Raw genomic sequence first — 8125 nt, forward strand, 5'->3', positions numbered from 1 at the left:
CACTAATAATTTGACCATAATTAACTTTCATTTACAAAATTGCTCATAAATGGACCAAAAATTACAAAAATAAGCTATTAGACTTCAAATAAATCCAAAAATTTCAAATAAATTTGAAATTTGAAATTTAAATTCATGAACATTCTGGAAAAATTCCATGACACTCATAATATTCAAAATCTTAGGTTAAAAATTTCGAAAATTTTCCGGAAAAACAATGTTGCGGTTTATCGATTTTAATAAAATAATCATAAAAACATGGAAAAATTATTTTCATTAAATTTTCAATTTTAGATCTGAAAAATATAACAAAATGCAACATTTGACGTTTTTCCTAAGTCATAGATTATGTTTTATTAATTTTCCACTAATAATGTCACTATTTATGCAATTTTTCTCCAAAAATTCATAAATCATGCAAAAAGACTTATTTATAGCCAATTATTTTACACACATCTTGTAAAATTGCATGTGACAACATATTAATTTTCTATGACCAGATTCGAAATTTAACTCATATTAACCTATTTTTCACTTAAATCCGAATTTAATAATGAGAAATTCATTTTTCGAGCATAACAAGTCCAAAAATTATGAAAATTTACAGGTTATCTCAAAATAATATATGTGACAACATATCCAAAAATCAACTTAAAATTCGAAGTATAGCTAATTTTCGACCAAAAATGACATTTTTACTCATAAAATCACATTTAAATGCCATTATTGTAAAATATGAACAATAAAAATCCGAAAAATTAACCAAAATATCCTAAAACATTTTAGGATCAGAAATATTAACATGCATGTAATAATTTCGTGATATATCATAATAACACAAATTTTACAAGTTTTATTTGTTATTCATATAACTCAGAAAAACTTTTAACCAATTTGCATGCAAACAACCGTGGCTCTTGATACCGATTGAAGGAAATGTAGATTCATATACATACTAACATACTCATATATGTCAAATAATTTGTCATAAAATTAAAACGGATTTTATGCATGCAAACAAAATATAAATAGAAGAGAAATAACATCCTTACATTGATGTTTCGGTTTTATTGGGCACAAAAGAAATCTCCTTTTCTTTTGTTCTTGAGCTTTCCTTATGGATGAACAAGATCTAAGTATAAGATCTCTCCCTAAGCTTTATACCCAAGGCTTTCTCTTAATCTAATTAATATTATTTTGAGCTAGTATAATATTAATTTAGGTAGAAAATTGAACCAAAAATAAATTGTAACACTTGAATATTTTCGGTTTTTATGAGAGAAGATTAGGAGGATTTATTCTCTCTAGGATTGTTATTTCTTGAAAGAACAAGTGAATGAATATGATACAATACATTTTGTATATAATTAGGTAAAAATATGAGAAAACCATCATGGTTTTCTCTTCTCAAAAACCGGGTGGTATAGGGGGGCTTTTGGGTGAGCCAATGCATGAAGTTGTTGCTCTTAACAATGTTCATAGGCTTGCATGGCTAGACCATTAGGTAATTATTATGTTTACTTAATAAATTAATCAACACAATATTAACCCAATACCCCATTATTTCGGTACAATCATAATATGGTGTCCATATTATTTTTGTCAATTTCTCAATATGTAACATGTCACATGTAACATAATTTGTTATGTATTTTTAACATATTAAAAATCAACGTATTAATAAAAATACGTCACATACAAAAATCGATTTAGTAATTTCATAATTACTTGTGCCGAAATATTTTTACCAATTTATAAATCGCATTTACAAAAATTCATTCAATTCCGATTGTTTCTTTAAACAATAATTTCATCCGAGTAATGAAACAATTCGATTACTCGCATCCGTATCTCATTTAATCACATTTCAATATGATACGTAAATTTTACTTCCAAAATCGTCCGTCAATTTTCAAGTAATTTAATTAACTCGTAACGTTATACGATTAATTAAATAATCAATTAAGAGTATTGCCCTTTAGGTATGACCTAGGGGGTCAACTGATCACCACCGTCACACGACAGTAATGTCAAACTCTAGTCAGCCAATCATTACCGATATATGTTGACCAGTTGATAGTAACAATATTACTTCCCAATTGCATTCATTTTAATGAGACTTAAACATGTGATCATCATGATCAACAGTCGTGATCGCATTATTGTCGGAGGACATATATTCCAACAATTATAACATGGCATTTAAACTCGTAATATTATGCGTTTGCTGCGGGGAATAGTGAGCATGATAGGGGAACTTTATGCTGTATACCTGTCTATTTTGTAACTCGGCCGAGCAGGGCAGGTACTCGACCGAGTAGGGAGCACTCGGCCGAGTAACCAAGAGCTCGACCGAGTATTGATTTGCAGTGAGTAGCAGTAGCTACTGTTTGTGACAACTCGACCGAGTAAGAGGTATACTCGACCGAGTAGAGGATACTCGGCCGAGTGTTGTTTTACTCGACCGAGTGATGTTTTTGAGTTTTTGACGTTCGCTTCTGGAGTCGAATACTCGACCGAGTATCTAAGATACTCGACCGAGTATTCGTTACTCGACCGAGTGTGTTTCATACTCGGCCGAGTGTTCTTTTGGCGGAGGTTACTACGTTTTGAGTGGTAGGCTTTTGTGTTTACGTTTCCGTGTTTCTTGTCAGTTCAGTATGCCGCCCAAAAGAACTCCCGCGCAGATCCAAGCTTCGGAGATGACTCTTGATGAGGTTGCTCATATGATTGAGCAACAAGAGGCTCTCCTTGAAGCTCTCAAAAATGTGGGAAAAGGGAACGAGAAGTCGATGGATGCAACACAGCCTAGCATCAACATTGCTCGTTTCCACCCTCCCACATATGACGGGGTAGGTGAACCAAAGCTACTCGAGAAGTGGCACCGTGAGATTGAAGCTCTCATGGTAATGGTTAAGTGCCCCGAGGACATGATTGTTGAGCAGGTAGTGTACTACCTAAGAGGTGAAGCTGCAGTTTGGTGGCAAAATGTCAAGGAAGATGCTAGAGCTTACTACCGGCGGAAGGAGCCATTCCTTGTCCAGGTTGAAGAGTGCTATGAGAGAGCGATTTGTCTTAGGAGCATATCCGACACAAAATGAGATCGACCGATTCCTTCACTATGACCGAGGAGATGACAGTCACAGATTACTATCATCGGTTTTTGGAGCTATCTCGTTATGTGGAAGACATGCAGCTAGGACAGAGAGGTTTGGCTCTCCGTTTTGAGAGGGGTTTATCTGCTAAGATCGTGAGTCGTATGCCAGCCGGGATTGCTACTGACCTCAAGGAAGTGTACTTGAGAGTGGGTCAAGCTGAGAGAATGGTAGATCTCTCAAGAGAGATCGATGAGAGGACTGCTGCAGAAAAGAGGAAGGCTGATGGCGGAAACAACAGTTAGCCAACCAACAAGAAAGGGAATTTCAACCATGCTAAAACTTTTTCTGGTGGAGCTGGTTTCTCGGGAGGATCTCGTGGTTGGGGAAAGAATGGGGGTCGGGCTGTGAGTGACAACACCAACCTTACTTGCTTCAACTATGGTGGGATAGGCCGCAAAAGACAGGAATGCACGAGCTACAAGCCCGGCAATGGTTCAGGAGCTCGGTCGGGGAATTTTTCTCAGGGGCCGACTCAGAGTTTTGCTAGTAACCGACCGGGAGGTTCATGGGGCAACAGAAGTGGACAGGGCAACCATGGCGGTTACAACCGCGGTGGTGGTGGATCTTATCAGCGCCAGAACAATAGCGTCACTCAGGATTCGGCAGCCAAGCCGAGTACCTCCAATGCTTCAGTTCAGGGTGGAGGACAGAAAAACAGTGGAAAGCTCTGCATTATGGACAAGCAGGAAGCACAAGATGATGCTCATGTAGTTACCAGTACCTTTCTTGGTCATAATGTACCGTCCTTTGTTTTGTTTGATTCCGGGGCTACACATTCTTTTGTGTCTAAGGGTCATGCTGTGTCTATGGATTTAGGAAAGTTTGAGGTTGTAAAAGATGATGTATTCATACCTTCTGGGGAGTCTGTGTCGTGTCTCAAGCTATATAAGGGAGTATCCATGGTAGTTGGAGGGGTCGATTTACCAGTAGACCTGTTAGAGTTTCCTATGGATGGGTTCAAGGTGATTGTCGGGATGGATTGGCTGGGTAAGTATGATGCCAGGATAGATTGTCGGCAAAAGAGGGTGTCCTTAAAGGGTCCCAAGGGTGTTAGAGTGTCCGATAGAGGGTTTGTGGTAAAGCCTAAATGTAGGTTCATAGCTGTAATGACTCTAAAGTCATGTTTGAGGAAAAAGTGTCCTTTGATCCTTTGTCATGTGAGAGATCATCGAGTAGAGCCACCGACAGCTTCTGAGATATCTGTGGTGAGAGAGTTCGAAGATGTTTTTCCTGAGGAAATACCGAGTTTGCCTCCCAAGAGGGATGTTGATTTCAGCGTGGAGCTCAAGCCGGGAACGGGTCCTATATCTAAAGCACCTTACCGTATGGCACCTAAGGAGTTGGCAGAGTTGAAAAAGCAGATACATGAGTTGCTAGGCAAGGGCTACATCCGGCCTAGTGTGTCACCGTGGGGAGCTCCAGTTCTTTTTGTAAAGAAGAAAGATGGGAGTATGAGATTGTGCATTGATTACAGAGAGCTCAATCGGGTCACAGTGAAGAACAAGTATCTGTTGCCAAGGATTGATGACTTGTTTGATCAGCTAAGTGGAGCAGGTGTGTTTTCCAAGATTGATCTGAGGTCGGGGTATCACCAGCTGAGGATAGCAGACGAGGATATTCCTAAAACAGCGTTCCGATCTCGATATGGTCACTACGAGTACGTGGTGATGCCTTTTGGGTTGACCAATGCACCAGCAGCTTTTATGGACTTGATGAATCGAATCTTTACACCGTTTTTGGATAGGTTTGTGGTTATTTTCATCGACGATATCTTAGTCTATTCTAAGACTAAGGAAGAGCATGAGGAGCATTTGAGGATAGTTCTGCAGACTTTGAGAGATAATCAGCTTTATGCCAAGCTATCCAAGTGTGAGTTCTGGTTAGAGGAGGTGGCTTTTCTGGGCCATGTAATATCTAAGAAGGGGGTATCCGTGGATCCTAGTAAGATTGAGGCCGTTACCAAGTGGGAATCACCGAAGAATGTTGCTGAGATTCGGAGTTTCTTAGGCCTTGCAGGCTACTACAGAAGATTTGTGAAAGATTTCTCTACCATAGCGCGGCCTATGACATTTTGATGAGGAAGGAGGTCAGATTTGTTTGGGATGAGAGTTGTGAGACGGCGTTTCAGACTTTAAAGGAACGCTTGACTATAGCTCCTATCTTAGCCTTGCCAGAGGGCTGTGAGAACTTTGAGGTATATACCGACGCTTCAAAGAATGGTCTGGGTTGTGTTATGATGCAGGGAGGGAAAGTCATAGCCTATGCTTCGAGACAGCTGAAGCAATATGAGGAGAACTACCCTACTCACGATCTGGAGCTGGGTGCAGTTGTGTTCGCTCTTAAGATTTGGAGACACTACCTTTATGGGGCAACTTTTAAGGTGTTCTCTGATCATAAGAGTCTAAAGTATATCTACACTCAGAAGGAGCTTAATATGCGACAGAGACGGTGGATGGAGCTGATTGGAGATTATGATATGGAGATCATCTATCACGGGGGTAAGGCTAATGCTGTTGCAGATGCATTGAGTAGGAAGAGCGTTCATTCGCTATGTACAACTATGTCCTTGCTGAAGTTGAGGGATGAGATGTTTAGTTTGGGGATCTTTATGATTCGAGAAGGGGATATCATCGGGGATTTGACGGTCGAGCCAGAGTTGTATGAGAACATCAAAAGTAAACAAGAGCTTGATCCTAAGATTCAGGAGTGGAAGTCAAGAGTAGAGAGTAGAACGGCTTCCGGGTTTTCTATCCATCTAGATGGGAGTGTTCGTTTTGATGGAAGATGGTGTATTCCTGAGGATGCAGAGTTGCGGAGAGTGATCTTGACGGAGGCTCATTGCACTCCCTATTCAGTTCACCCAGGTGGTTACAAGCTTTATAGAGACCTTAAGAAGACTTTTTGGTGGCCAAACATGAAGAGAGATGTAGCTGAGTTTGTAGCCAGATGTTTGACCTGTCAAAAGGTCAAGGGTGAACAAAGGAGACCACAAGGTAAGATCCAGTCTTTGGATGTACCAGGGTGGAAGTGGGAGTCGATCTCCATGGACTTCATTGTGGGGTTACCTAGGTCACAACAAGGTAACAACATGATTTGGGTGATTGTTGATCGGTTAACCAAGTCAGCCCATTTCGTTCCCATGAAGGATACTTGGTCTAAGATGCAGCTGGCATTGGGTTACATGAGGCATGTGGTTCGGTTACATGGTATACCTAAGGATATCGTTTCTGATCGTGATGCGAGGTTCATATCCAAGTTTTGGCAAGAGCTGCAAGAGTTGATGGGTACGACTTTAAAGATGAGTACAACCTTTCATCCGGCAACCGATGGTCAGACAGAGAGGACCATCAAGACCTTAGAAGACATGCTGAGGGCATGTGTTATGGACTTTGGGGGCAGTTGGGAAGACAGGCTTGATCTGATCGAGTTTTCACACAATAACAGTTACCATACAAGCATTGGGATGGCACCTTTTGAAGCTTTGTATGGCCGGAAATACCGAAGTCCAGTTTGTTGGGATGATAGTTCTGAGACAGTGGTTTTAGGGCCACAGCTGGTTCAAGATATGGTTGAGCAAATCCAGTTGATTCGGCAAAAGATGAGAGCAGCTCAAGATCGTCAGAAGAGTTATGCTGACTTGCACCGCAAGGACATTGAGTTTATGGTAGGTGACAAGGTTCTTTTAAAAGTGTCACCTATGCGCGGTGTTATGAGGTTTGGGAAAAAGGGTAAGCTAAGCCAAAAGTTTATAGGTCCTTATGAGGTTTTAGACCGTGTTGGCGAGGTGGCCTACAGATTAGCGTTACCAGCAGCTTTGGATAGAGTACACAATGTTTTTCATGTATCTCAACTTCGGAAGTATGTGAGCGATCCGTCGCATATCCTTGAAATGGAGAACATCGAGCTTGATGAATCCTTGTCCTACGCCGAGATCCCTAAGGAGATTCTTGATCGCAAGGTTCGTAAGACCCGGAATGGTGAGACGGTCTTACTCAAGGTCTTTTGGTCTAATCATAATGTGGAGGAAGCCACATGGGAACCCGAGGATGCTATGCGAGAACGTTTTCCTAACCTTTTTGATCAGGTATGTTTGGTTACGGGGACGTAACCGTTGTCTTTTTAGGGGGGTAGGAGATGGTCGCGGTTGTGTTTTGTTTTGTTTGTTGTTTGCTTTGAGTCGGGATAATAACTTTTGTGGTGACTTATATAGTTCCTTGGTGTTGTTATATGTGGTTAGTATAGTCGTGTGGTGTAGTGTTGTGTTTTGTTTTATAGTACAGTGTGAACTTCGGGACGAAGTTCTTTTTAAGGGGGGAAGATTGTAACACTACGGATTTTCTTTGGCGACTACTCGATCGAGTATAGCCTACTCGACCAAGTAGTGCTGTTGTTGTGAGTTGTTTTGGTTCTGCCGATGAATACTCGGCCGAGTATAGTGAATACTCGACCGAGTAGAGGATACTCGGCCGAGTATAACTTTACTCGACCGAGTATTCGGTCCAGCGAGTGTTATTTTGACGGTTTGATTAGGGAATGTTTAAGATTATTTTATATCCCGCGTCAGTTTTCAAAACATCATTTCAACTTCATCAGTTTCTACGTTACCCTAATTACACCCTAATCATTCCCTAATCTTTCCCTTAATCATTCCGTAGCATCGTCGTGTGGGTAATCTTCGTGACTCTTGCGTATAAGTTCTCGTTGCACTATTGGTAAGTCCTATCTTTATGATTATTTGTACTCTTTTGGGTTACTGTACATATATGGAAATGGGATTTTGGGAATTGTGCAATGTGTAACTGTGTTACATGATTATTGTATAGGAGAAGACTTCGTAGAGGAGCCTTTTTTATTGTCCGTGTTGCATACTACTGTTGGTTGCTAAGGTAAGGTTTCCTACTCAGTTTAATGTTATTGTAAGACATGTTGTTATGATTATTGCTATCTGTTGATCATCGGAGTATGGA

This window comes from Silene latifolia, chromosome Y (assembly GCF_048544455.1).
Source record: "Silene latifolia isolate original U9 population chromosome Y, ASM4854445v1, whole genome shotgun sequence".
Taxonomy (NCBI): Eukaryota; Viridiplantae; Streptophyta; class Magnoliopsida; order Caryophyllales; family Caryophyllaceae; genus Silene; species Silene latifolia.